Below are 14537 nucleotides of genomic sequence, written 5' to 3' on the forward strand. Positions count from 1 at the left end.
ACTCATTCAAAAGTTGCAGAAGATCCCTATTCAAACAATATTGCCAAAACTTGAAGAGGAAGGAAAAATCATATTGGAACTTGGAGCAGTCACAGAAACAAGAACTCGACAGCTACGAAATCGATCAATTTCAGAGTATCTCATCAAGTGGAAGAACTTACCCACTGAAGATTCCACATGAGAGGACAATAATTTTATACAGAAGCATCAAGAACTACTCAAGCATTGAGGACAACACTTTTTGAAGGAGAGGGGCATGTTAGGCCCTTATACTACTAGTGTAACCCCTTATTGTTATTAGTACAACCCCCTTATTATATTGATGTACCCATGTAGTGCCCATATTGTTTCCGTAAATGTTATAGAAACTGTGCTGGCTTTAAATGGATGTGATAATGCACAAAAGTGTGCATACTTGGTAAGTCTGTCGACTACCACCATGATGACACTCTTTCCCTTAGAGTTGGGTAAACCTATGATAAAATCCATTGAAACCTCCTCCCAAAGGGAAGACTTCATCTGATACATTATGATAATAAGATGTGTTCGAGAAGATGAAATGCCTAAAATTCTTAAGGCATGCCATGATGAACCTTGTGGCAGACACTTTGCTGACAAAAGGACAGCCTATAAAATCCTTCATTTAGGATATTATTGGCCCTCCATCTTCACATATTCCAAAGAGTATGTCAAAAGGTGTGAAAATTGTCAAAAGATAGGGAAACCTACTCCCTCAGATGAATTTCCACTACAAACTCAGGTACTCATTGAACCTTTTGAAAAATGGGCCTTGGATTTTGTTGGACCAATTAATCCTCCATCTAAACAAAAGAAGTATATTTTGGTATGCATTGATTATGTCACTAAATGGGTAGAAGCTAAAGCATTACCTTTTTCTAATGATAAATCCGTAGTTAATTTTCTTTTTGAGGACATCTTCACTTGTTTCTGTGTTCCAAGAGAAATAGTGACAGATCAAGGATCTCAATTTACATCTAAAATGGTGGAAAGAATTGTAGAAGAATACAAGATAAAACATAGGAAGTCTACTACTTACCATCCACAAGCAAACAGTCAAGTTGAATTTACCAATAAGGTGATTGAAGTAATTCTCATTAAGATTGTACATCTACACAGAAGAGATTGGGCATAAAGGATTCATGAAGCCTTATGGGCCTACAGAACTACATGGAGGAATTGATAATTTAGAGACGACTTCAACTTTAGATTTATCAACCTTAATTCCATCTCCTAAAATGTGATGTCCTAAAACAATCCCTTCTATAAACATCACAAAACATTTTTCATGGCTTAGTTAAATGTTTTCTTCCTTACATATTTTAAGAACTTTTTCCAAATTTTCTAATGCTTCCTCAAATGTATTCCCATGAATTGTAAAGTCATCCATATATACCTCTACACAATCATGTATCAGATCAGAAAAAATTCCTACTACTGCTCTTTGAAATGTTGCAGGTGCATTGAATAATCCAAAAGGGAGTACTTGGTAGGCATAAGCTCCCCATGGGCAGGTGAATTTGGTTTTATCTTGATCTTCAAGTGCTACTTGAATCTGGTTGTAACCACTAAAACCATCCAAGAATGAGAAGTACTTTTTACCTGCTAATGTATCTAACACTTGATCTATAAAGGGCAAAGGAAAATGATCTTTCAGGGTAGCTTTATTCAATTCTCGATAATCAATACATACCATCCATTTGCCATTATTTTTAGGCACAATCACTAGAGGAGAAACCCACTGGCTATTTTAAATTGGGTAGATAAAATTTACATTCCACAATTTTTGCAACTCTTCTTTCACAATTTCCCTAAGATTTGGATCCATCCTTCTTTGAGATTCTCTGATAGGTTTACAATTTTCCTCAATGTAGATGTGATGTATGCAAGTCTTAGGACTAATTCCTTTCATTTCAGTGTATTCCCATGCATATGCAGATGAATGTTGTTGTAAAGTTTTGATTAACTGTTCCTGTTGTAATTTTTCCAAGTTATTGTATATGTTCAATGCTTTCCCTAGAAAGATTTCAACTGTAGAGCTAACAAATTCTTCCATTGAATAAAGAACATCTTCCTAGACGACAAATATTAAATATTAGATTTTTCTTGAAACTGATCATGTTCATATTCTGGAGATGATTCAAAATTTTCCATCGTATGGAAGATTTCACTATCTTCACTAATGGTTGAAATAGTAAAGAGAGGTTGAATATCATTTTCATCATCAATCCATTCTTTTTCATCTATCTCTGTGATTGTTCTTGCTAGAGGATATAAAGTGAGTTTCTTAGTTGAATTACCATCAAAGATATACATATCACCAGATCTACAGTTAATGAAAGCATCAACTGTAGCCAGCGAAGGTCTTCCTAATATAAGTGGATGTCCTCCTAGATTTCTCTTTGGGGTTAGGATCATAAAATCAACAGGGTACTCCCAAGAGTCTAAGGACACTGAAATATCTTCTAACACACCATCTGGTTTGATTATAGATCTATCTGCCAATTGCAGTAATGTAGGCGTATAAAGAAGATTGGGAAGTTGGAGTTGTTCCATGGTTTGTTTGCTCATGATTTTTATTGCTGCTCCTAATTCAATCAATGTATTTTGGATTTCAACTCCATTGATATGTGTTTTTACAACTTGACTTCCTGGATCTACATATTTTTGTAAGGCAATTTTTCCCATCATTATGTTTCTTATTTTTCCCGCTAGATGAATTTGTTTTACTTATTTTGTTTTTCTTCCTGGTTTCTTCATGCTCAACTCTTTTATTGTTTTAGCTAGAATTGGAATCTCCTTAATGGCTTGTAACAAAGGGATTTTGATACAAAAAAATTTCAATTCATCTAGAAAATCACAATTAGGCAACATAATATGCTTTTCTTATTGGAAATAATACTGAGAGGGGGGGTGAATTAGTATTTGTAAGTCAATAATATTTCATTTCCATAAGCAGATTTGTATACGCTACTTTAGCTAAGTGAACCAGCGTGTACATGTGACTGTTCTTAAAGCAACCAGCGTATATGTAGATAAATTTTGATTTACCCAATTTATCATGCATTGAACTTTAACCAATATGTCAGAGATTAATTAGATAGTGCAGTAAAAGCAGAATAAAGCATTACACATAAGCATCACACATAAACACAAAGATATAAGGTGGAAACCCAATATGGGTAAAAACCACCTGCTGCTGTCGTCTCTATCTTCTTTTAATAATAAGAAAAATTTGTTTACAATTTTGTACTGGTGCAGACTTATACCAGTACGCAGGCTTCTACCTGCAGAAGTCTGCAACCTTCTCTTGTTTTCCAGCTTCTACTGGAAGGGAGATACAACCCCCCTAGCTCTTGTACTAGCCAATATGTTTACTAGTACGTAGGTGCCATCCTACAGGAAACTTCACTCTTCTACCAGGGACCACGTTAGACTAGATACTCCTGGAACACAACACCATAATCTGAAGGCCACGTTTCATCCAATTTTCATACTGGACCCATCAACAACATCATAACTGCAATACAATCATCAAGTACATAAACCAATCACTGAAACTCCTGAATCTGATCCTTCAGAACACTGTCACCAGAATAGAACCCAGAACTCTGTAACATCAAACAGAAACAACTGAAACATTCTTCATAAGGTATATGCTACTTCCCTGTGTCGAACCAGTGTGTGTACGCACTTTTGTCAAAGCCAACCAGTGTACACATCTGTAAATGTTAATTCTAATTTTATAGCTATTCCAAACTTTAGATATACCCAGATCATAACATTTACATGCATCGGTATTCAAATCTAGAATATACATGAGCAAAACCACATAATGATAGTTCATTTTACACCTTAAGACCTCGATCCATCATTAGATCTAATCCCTCATCATCCGATAAGGTTCATCCTTGGTTAAGATCTAGCAATGCACCATAACCCAATAACCTGCATACTAGATCTCACACTTCATCAGATATTCAACGCTTCCACCCTTTGGCCTAATGATCTTCTCCTCCTTTTATAGTTTTAGGCCTTTCTCAATACCATGGACCAAAACCACTTATGACCAATACCTTGGACCAAATACCTAGGGTCAATACCTCGGACCAAATGCCTTGGACCAATACCATGGGTCAAAATACCTTGGACCAAATACCATGGACCAAAAGCTTAGTTTTCCAACATATACGCGCTTTTTCTTCTGTGAAAGTGTGTGTATACGTATACGCAACTTATATAAAGTGAATCTGCGTGTATATGCAGCTTGGTTAAGTTGAACCTACGTATACCTCTCTTTCTTCATTATGTGTAGTCTGATCTACAATTCTTTGATGTTAATCTGTTGTACTGTGATCTTTCATCTAAGTGAGTTGCCATCAAGGACAACACCTGTATCATAATGCCAACAATCTCCCCCTTTAGAATTGATGGCAACAAAAACACCAAGTCACTCTCCCCCTTTGACATCAAGGGCAAAAGGTCATGCTCCCCCTTTGACATACATTATGTTGGTCATGCTCCTGCTAAGTACATGCTGAATTAAGAGAACCTCTTAGATTCGGGTTCTATTTCTCCTACTACACATCCATGCGTGAACCCTGATCAGTCCATTGATGATCTGTATTCTTTGAAGACAGTTCCTTTGCCTGGGAACGCACTCGATTCCGATCATATTGATGGTTTATCGTAGCCAGCTGTTAATAACCCAGGCTCCAGCGCTGGTCTTGGCAGCTATACATTGGGATCTTCCTGTAGTTGTTCATCTCCTGAGGATTCGTTGAACCTAATGACTGTTTCGACGGAGCCTATTGGTCCCTTGGTTCCTTTCGCCAGTATAACTAGACCCTTCTGTAGTAAAAATGAGGAGTCAAACCTCGTTCATTGCAGTGGTCTTTCAAATCTGAGTTCAATAGATAATAATAATAATAATAATAATATAATATTAACTATTGATAATAAGATCAAAGATATAGCTAATCATAATAATGATAAAAATCATAATAATAAGAGTATCAATAATAACATAGCATTAATTACTGAAAACGAAATTATTAATGTAGCTAGCATTAATAATAACAATAGTAATGTTCTAGACCCAAGGGTTAGTTGAATCGGTCAAGTTGGGGCCTCGTCAGATGGGAGGTCACAGGGTCAATTCCCGAAAGCTCTTGGGGTCAGGTCTTGCAGTAGACCGATGGGCGTTAGCCCAGATTTGTCCAGTGGATGTAGCGCCACCTGATGACCAAGGTGTCTGTGAACCACGCGCATGCGTGCGTGTGCAAAAAAAAAAAACAAACAAACACAAAAAACAAAAACAAACAAACAAACAATAATAATGTTCTTAAGGATAATAATATGACCCATATTAAAAATTTACATCTGAATTACAACAATGAGATTATGAAGAGTAAAAAATTTGATAGGAATAATAATTTCATATCTAATAAATGTGATAATAATAATAATGTTAATCTACCCTCTTCCTCTCATAATAATAAAGTCATTAATTTATCTAGTTTCTCCTTTCCCCCTTCTGTTTTTAGGCTTCTTGGTAAAGGTTTAAATTTTTCCCTTTGATGACATTATTTGTGACATAGAATTCGGGATCAGGGGTTTGCCTGATAATATTAAGGACACTATTAGACAAGATTGCGCTGTGATCCTTAGGAAAGCAAAGCCCCCTTCAGAGTAACCTTAGCAAGGATGAATTTATGGCCCTCAGATCCTTAAACCAAAACAAGGACATTGTTGTTCTAAAAGTTGATAAAGGAGGGTTGTTGTCATTCTTAACAAGGAGGACTACCGCAAGAAGATGTTAGATCATCTTCATAATAGTGGTAGTTATAAAAAGCTTCCCAAAAACCCGCTTAAGAAGATTTCTAGGACGGTGGCTCTTGCCATCAAATCCAGTAGCTCTGTGAGTTCCCTTTGCCATAAACTCATTGAGAGTAATCCTATTACTCCTAGGATCTATGGGCTCCCTAAGATTCACAAAGAAGGGGCTCCCCTTAGACCCATTGTCAACACCATTGGTGGTCCGACCTACCTTCTAGCTAAGTTCCTTGCCTTTAAGCTTAAACCCTTAGTTGGTCATACAGAGTCTTTCGTCAAAGACTCTGCTTCCTTTGTTGATGAGCTCAAGTATTTTAAGCTTGACCCTGGGGACATTCTTGTTAGTTTTGATGTAGTCTCCCTCTATACTTGCATCCCTATAAATGAGGCTTTGGATGTTATCAAGCACCTAACAGATCCCGATACTGCTCGGTTAGTTGAGATCTGTCTCACTTCCACCTTTTTCAGTTTTGAAGGTGAGTTCTTCGAACAAACCTGTGGTGTTGCCATGGGCTCACCCCTATCCCCTGTCATTGCTAATATTTTTATGGAAGATTTTGAATCCAAAGCTCTAGCCTCGGCTCGCCTCTTACCTAAGCTTTGGAAAAGATTCGTAGATGACACTAATGTCATATAGCTGCATGGCCAAGAGGAGTTAGATCTCTTCTTCAATCATCTTGACAGTCAGTCTGCCACCATTAAATTCACCATGGAACATGAAGTTAATGGTTGCCTCCCTTTCCTTGATATTCTTATTTCTAAGAATATGGATGGTTCCCTATCCCACCAAGTGTTTCGGAAGAAAACACATACTGAGCAATATATCCATGCCAATTCCCATCACTTCCCTGCTCAAAAGTTGGGCATTCTCAACACTCTCGCTACTGGTGCCCTAAGGATCTCTGACGAAAAGAGCTTCGAGAAAGAAAAATCCCATCTTCTCAAGGTCTTTGTCGAGAATGGTTATAGTAAGTACATGGGTCAGAAGGCTTTCCTCAAAGCTTCCAAGAATTCGTTGGTTAAAAAAGAACCTAAAGAACGTATCCCAAGGGTCCATCTACCTTTTGTTCAAGGGACCACTAACAGGACTGCGAGGGTTCTAAGGAAGCATAATGTACCCTCGACCTTTATGCCCCTTAACACCATTCGTAAGTCCCTTCGATCAGTGAAGGATCCTATCGACCCTAAGGACATGAAAGGGGTCTATATTATTCCTTGTTCCTGTGGGACCCCCTATATTGGTGAGATTGGGTGCTCCATTAATCAAAGAATCAATGAGCATGTAGCTGATCTTAAGCATGGAAGAACTAAGTCTTCCGCACTAGCTGAGCATGCAGAGAAGACCAAACATCATGTTTGTATTGAGGAGGCCAATGTCATTGCTAGAATTTCGCAGTTCCACCACCGTAAATTTAGGGAAGCCATTGAGATCGAAAGGAGGCCAAGCAATCTCAATAGAGATGATGGGTGGAAGATCAGCAGATGTTGGATCCCGGCCCTCACCTCCTAGTCGTTTCCTCCCCCTCCCTCTTTTTATAGCTGGTTCGAGGTTTTTTTTCCCTTGATTCCTTCCTTCTTTAGCCTCCTTCCTTGTTTGATTTATCCTTTTGTTTCCTTCAGGGTTAATTTCTAGATATTTAAATAACCAATTTATATTCTAATGATTTTATGTAAATTAGTCACCCTTCCCTTAAATTAATTCTAAAACTATAATAGATGCATTTCATTGACTAATTCCCTAAATCGAGTAACTGAGTAGATTACTTAGATATTAATACCCTATACAATTAATAGTGATAACATTAATATAATAATCTTAGTAGGGATCTAGTATAAAACCATATTAATAATATCCTTGAATTTATTTAAAATAAGGTTAACACATTAACTTCATTAGATTAATAATATATTAGTTATCAAGTATGTCCCTTAATAGATTATTTCTAGCTTGTGAATTACATAAAATAAGTAATAGTACAACTAACTATTTATATAATAATTCAACTTAATTAATATAAGAAAAATAATTTTCTTAGATCTTGGTTTATTATAAAGGGAATTTTTAATAAACAATTAAATTAAAATATTATTTAATTATTTTAAAAATATTATTATTTTAATATTATTATAATCTAAGATGAGAAATTAATCCTTAGTAGTTATATGTATTGTATAAATTTACTTGTAATTTAATAAATTAACTAACTATTAATTTAATAAAAACCTCAAATTAAGTTACAAATTGGTCTTTTGCCCCCTTTTTCCTATGTCTGGTCAAACTAGCCGTTTCCTTGTCTAATATAGCCATTAGTTAGTCAATTTAGCCATTACCTGGTCAATAATTATAGCTGTTGGAAGTTCTACTCTGTCTATTTAACATGCATTCTAGATCTGATTCTTCAACTTGTCCTGATGATGAACCACACTGGTTGGTTCGAAACACGTCGACAAATATTCTATCATGTGATTTTAGCCGAAGAATTCTCTTAATCTTGACATGGATCACAGAAGCCTCAATTCAACTACATGTTGAATTCTTTGATATGCTGAAATGCACCAATTGAGCTCCCATGATGGAGTCCATGCTCCCCCTGAGCACAAGCAAAGTCTGCAAAAGGATTTTATAAAATAATAACATGACTCTTTACATACATTACCAATGACCTTCCTATCACCAATGACTCATACATACATCCATTTCCCAACCAAGTGGGGATATACCAAATTTGACTCATCCACCCAACCAAGTGGGGATATACCAATTGTTTATACATGACAAAAACAAGAAGTATTACATCATCCATCCCATGCATAGTGGGGTTACACATTGGGTCTTTTCATGACCTTTACATGACATTTATAATAAGGACAACCGATCTAAACGAGACCATGATAGTCATCAGCAACTATCATACACCATATATAATCTACACCATCAACAACATCAGGATCAACAGCCTGTATGCTTCATCAAAAGAGTCACCTGAATCAAAACAATTATGTGGATCTGTACCAAGATCTTCTAAGATAATTCCAATAATGCATTATTAGAAGCATATGCTCCCCCTGAACCTGTGCCAGATGTTCACTGTTAGATATGATTATTGCATATATTAGTAAGAAATATTAGGGCATCATCATCAATTAGATATACATCAAGTTATCAACAACTTATGAGGATCAACATATTTCCACATGTTATCAGCAGTTTGTAACCATCATCAAACAGAGCAGATAATTGACAGAACCATATTAGACCCCTTTTTCTGAGTCTGGCCCACTACTTTTCCTCAAACCAACATATACACGACTGTGCCCACAGAAACCCACGTATGTACGCGACTACGCTTCATGAAACTCGCGTATAACAACCTTTCTTTGAAAAATAGGATTTAATAGCAGGATGATGTAGCAACTACTCCCAGATTTTGTCTGAGATATTCAAATGTCTCTCTGGGCAGTGGTTTAGTGAATATATCAGCAACCTATTCTTTGGAGGGAACATACTCCAATTTGACCTTTTGTTCAAGCACTTGTTCACGTAGAAAATGATATTTGATGGGTATGTGCTTGGTCTTGGAGTGCATGACTGGATTCTTTGAAATACTAATGGTACTTGTATTATCACATAGAATGGAGATGGGTGGAGTACATGTGATTTGAATGTCTTGCAAGGTTTGCATCATCCAAAGTAGTTGTGTGCAGCAAGATGCAACAACCACATATTCTGCTTCAGTTGTAGATAATGCAATTGAACTTTGTTTCTTGCTAAACCAAGACACTAACCTGGAACCCATATAGAATGCACCACCACTAGTGCTTTTTCTGTCATCAACACTTCCTGCCCAATCTGCATCTGTATATGCATGAAGAGTGAGATCTGTATCTCTAGGATACCATAAACCAAAGTTCTGTGTTCCTTGAAGATATTTGAAAATCCTTTTGACTGCCTGAAGGTGTGATTCCTTTGGATTTGCTTGGAATCTTCCAACTATTCCTACTGCATGCATGATGTCAGGTCGGGTACCTGTTAGATAAAGCAGACTGCCAATCATGGATCTGTAAGTTGGTTGATGTATCGCTACTGATTCATCATTTGAGTTGAGACTGCATCCTATTACCATTGGGGTACATACTGGTTTAGAATCTTCCATGCCATACTTTCAAGATATGTTTGATATATTTAGTTTGTGAAAAAAAATACCATCTTTATTTTGTTGAACTTGTAGACCAAGAAGATAGGTAAGCTCACCAAGCAAGGACATTTCAAATTCTTGTTGCATTACTAAGGCAAAATTCTAACTCATGGATTCTTCATTGCTACCAAAAATGATATCATCAACATAAACAACAATTATTAGCAATTTATCAGTGTCAATCTTTGTATATAGATTGTTATCTGCTGACCCCTTTGAAAAACCCTGTTGGTGGAGATATTTATCAAGACGGTAATACTAGACCCTTGGAGCCTGTTTTAGACCATAGAGAGCCTTTCTGAGTCTGCATACAAGTTTTGCATCATTTCCAAGAATAAATCCTTCTGGTTGTTCAATATAGACTTCTTCTTTTATGTCTCCATTAAGAAAGGCAGATTTTACATCCATTTGGTATACCTTGAATTTTTGAAAACTAGAAAGAGAGAGAAACATCCCTATGGCTTCAAGTCTGGCAACAGGTGCAAAAGTTTCTTCAAAATCTATACCTACTTGTTGAGTATATCCTTTACAAACAAGTCTGGCCTTGTTTCTAATGACTTCTCCATTTTCATTCAGCTTGTTTTTGAATATCCATTTAGTTCCTATAATATTTTTATCATGAGGTCTAGGAATTAATTCCCAAGTATTATTCTTTTCAATTTTCTCAAGTTCCTCATTCATGGCCTTGACCCAACATTCAACTTTGCATGCTTCACTTATATTTTGAGGTTCAGTGGAGGATAGTAATGCTAGATAGCTTGAGGATTTTGTAATAGTTCTTCTTGTCTGTACACCTGCCTCTTTTTCCCCTGAAATTTGAGTTTTTGGATGATTTTTCTGAACATACCTGGATGGAGTCTTTTCTTCTACTGTCATCTCTTCTTCTGGAGCTTCATTGGTTTCTTCTTCAATATCATCATGATTTGATGTGGGAAAATACTCCCCATCTTCTTCATTTTCATATTCTTTTGTTTTTGTTTGTTTTGTATTTTTTCATGCTTCATCAATTACAACATCAATACTTTAAATAATTTTCCCAAGTCTTTTATTATAACATTTATATCCTTTACTTCGAGAAGAGTAACCAAGAAGAACACCTTCATCTGCTCTGGGCTCAAACTTACCAAGTTTTTCATCAGTCCTTTTGATATAGCATTTGCTTCCAAAAACTTTAAATTAATTTATCATAGGAGTCTTACCATACCAAAGTTCATGTGGAGTTTGAGTGTTGTTTACACGAACATTTGCTTGGTTGAGAATAGTTACAGGGGTGAATGCAACTTCACCCCAGAAGGTTGCAGGAGTTCCAGATTCATCTAGCATAGCTCGAGCCATTTGTTGAACAGTTATGTTCATTCTTTCTATCACTCCATTTTGCTGAGGAGTCCTTGCAGTGGAGAACTGCCTTTTTATTCCATGTTGTTCACAAAAGTAAAAGAATTCATCCGAGATAAATTCCCCTCCTCGATCAGATCTGAGGCAGTTGATTTTGTGATCTGATTCATTTTCAACCAAGGCTTTGAAGGATTTGAACTTTTCAAATACTTCATCTTTATGCTTAAGAATACCTATCCAACACATTTTGGAAAAATCATCAATGGAAAATATAAAGTATTCTTCTCTGCCATGTGACTTTTTCCTTGATGGTCCACATAGATCAGTATGAACAAGTTCAAGAGGCTTACTAGCTGACCCTTCTTTTTCAATGAAGTGAGATCTGGTTTCTTATCGAATTGACGTGGTTTGCATATTGTATTTTCAGGAATACTGATATCTGGAAGATCACGAACAACCTGGAATATGCATGCTTTTCTTATTTGAGAAAAGCTTAGATGTCCCAATCTTTTGTGCCATAGCCAGTTTTCATCATTTTTTCTTAGATAGCATTGTTGTTGTCCTCCCTTGAGTATGTATAATTTGTTTGGAGTTCTTTTACCTTTGATCACGGTTTCTCCTGTATCAAGTTCACGAACCACACATCCATTTGATCAAAATACCACTTCATTTCCTTGATCACACATTTGACTGACACTCAACAGGTTATGATTAGACCATCTAAATACATAACATTTCCAGCTTTAACCTTTTCTTTCAAGAAAACAGAGCCTTTACCTTTTATAACAGTAGGAGTGTTGTTTCCAAATGAGAAATTCTTTTCCTTTTCTAAGGCATTATATGAATGAAGTTTTTCTTTGTCCCCAGTGATGTGTTTTGAGCATCCACTGTCGATGTAGCATTGATTTTCTTGTCCTTCTGCATACAAGGCTATACCACATCTTTCTGCTTAAGGTTCTTTCTTTCTCCATATTTTGGGATTTAATGGAGTTTGCTCCTTTTGAGATATTGGCCGAAATTTACTCTTGCACTCAGATTCTTCATGACCAAATTTGTTACAGATTGAGCATTCTATTTCATTTTCAAGAAGAGAAAAGTTATTATAGGAACTTCTCTTGATCCCTGTCACATTCCTTTGATTTCGCGATTCTCTAGTCATGATGGTTTTGTAAGCAACACATTGAGCAGCTTTGTGTACAAAATTATGACATGAGAAACATTGACCATTAAAGAAGTTCTTGCTATTATCGAATCTATTGACTTGGTGATTGTAGTTTCTATTCATATTTGAAGAAAATTGAGTATGATTTACCTTAGGTTGGTTGTGACTTTTGTTCATCCTTGAAGCAAATTGAGCCTGATTTACCTGGTGATCCGCTTTATGCCTTTGCTGACGATTGTCATACTATTCACTATTCTTTGCTGCATCAAGATAATTTTTAGTGGAGGTTAACGGCTTCTGTGACTGAGATGCTTCTTCAGTATATCCAAGACCTGTCTTTATCAGAGGAGAATGCTGCACTTTGATAATTTCATTTAAGGTTTTTGATCCTTTAGCAAATCTAAGATTGATAGATTTTTTTTTCTCAAGACCCTTTCTTAGACCCACAATTTCACATTCTAGTTTTTCATTGTGTTTTTCTCTTTCAGCAAGTTGATATGTCAAGGTATCTATAATCATATTCTTTCCTTTTAAACAGATTTTGAGTTTAGATATTTCTTCATGAAGGTCATCTTCTTCTAAAGTATCCCAAAAATTATCATCTTCATAAGCCATTAGAAGTCTATAGTCATTAATATTTTCATCTTCATCACTATTTGATAAACCATTGCTATATTCATGAGTATAGTAACTCTTTTTACTTACACTTTGTTTTCTATTCCATTTTGTAGATTCCTTCCCTTTATCATATTTATCTTTACAAGGACATTTGGCAGCGTAATGACCGATTCTACCACAGGCAAAACATTTGAAAGGTAGTTTACCTCTAAATCTTCTGGAACCTCGTTGAAGCTTCTTGACAAATTTTACTTCATCTTCTTCTTCTGAAATATGTCATGATTCATTGAGTTCTTATTTTCCTTTTGTTGAAGCTTTAAATGCGGATTCTCTCATATCTGACGAGCCTCCTTTTCTCATCTCAAAGGCAGTTAAGATTCTGTGAAGCTGTGTCATAGTAATAGTCTATAGATCCTATTTTTCTTCTATGGCAGATACTTTTGATTCAAATTTAGCAGACAAGGATCTTAAAACTTTCTCAACTAAGGTAACTTCCTTTATCTCTTCACCCAGATTCTTCATGCAATTAACAACCTCATCTATACGTAAGAAGTAACTAGCTATACTTTCATCATTGTGCATCTTAAGAGTTTCATATTGAATTCTGAGAGTTTGTAGTTTAGCACGTTTTACCTGAGAGTCTCCTTCGTAGCTTAGAATGATTTTGTCCCATATTTCTTTAGCTGATTTGAGCTGCATAACTTTGACAAACTCTGATTGTGACAGACTTCCCAATAATGTATTGACAGCCCTGGCATTGGTTTCATATTTATTTTTACCTACTGTATCTGTAGGAATTGCTGATGGAAATGTATATCATCCTTCTACGATTTCCTAGACATCTGTTCCAAGTGATTGAATATAGGTTGTGGTTCTTATCTTCCAATAAAAAAAGTTTCTCCCATCAAAGATTGGTGGTCTGATGGATCCCACGCTTTCTTGATTACTCATGATGATGGATCTCCCTTCAAGCGATCAAGCTTCTTCTGAAGGACCTGCTCTAATACCAATTGTTGGAAATAATACTGAGAGGGGGGGTGAATCAATATTTGTAAATCAATAATATTTCATTTCCATAAGAATATTTGTATACGCTACTTTAGCTAAGTGAACCAGTGTGTACACGCAACTGTTCTTAAAGCAACCAACGTATATGCAGATAACTTTTGATTTACCCAATTTATCATGCATTGAACTTTAACCAGTATGTCAGAGATTAATTAGAAAGTGTAGTAAAAGTAGAATAAAGCATTACACATAAGCATCACACATGAACACCGAGATATAAGGTGGAAACCCAATGTGGGTAAAAACCACCTACTACTGTCGTCTCTGTCTTCTTTTAATAATAAGAAAAATATGTTTACAATTTT

The sequence above is a fragment of the Pinus tabuliformis genome, chromosome 1_1 (assembly GCF_031772625.1).
Source record: "Pinus tabuliformis cultivar Carrire ecotype Pingquan chromosome 1_1, CPIR1, whole genome shotgun sequence".
Lineage (NCBI taxonomy): Eukaryota > Viridiplantae > Streptophyta > Pinopsida > Pinales > Pinaceae > Pinus > Pinus tabuliformis.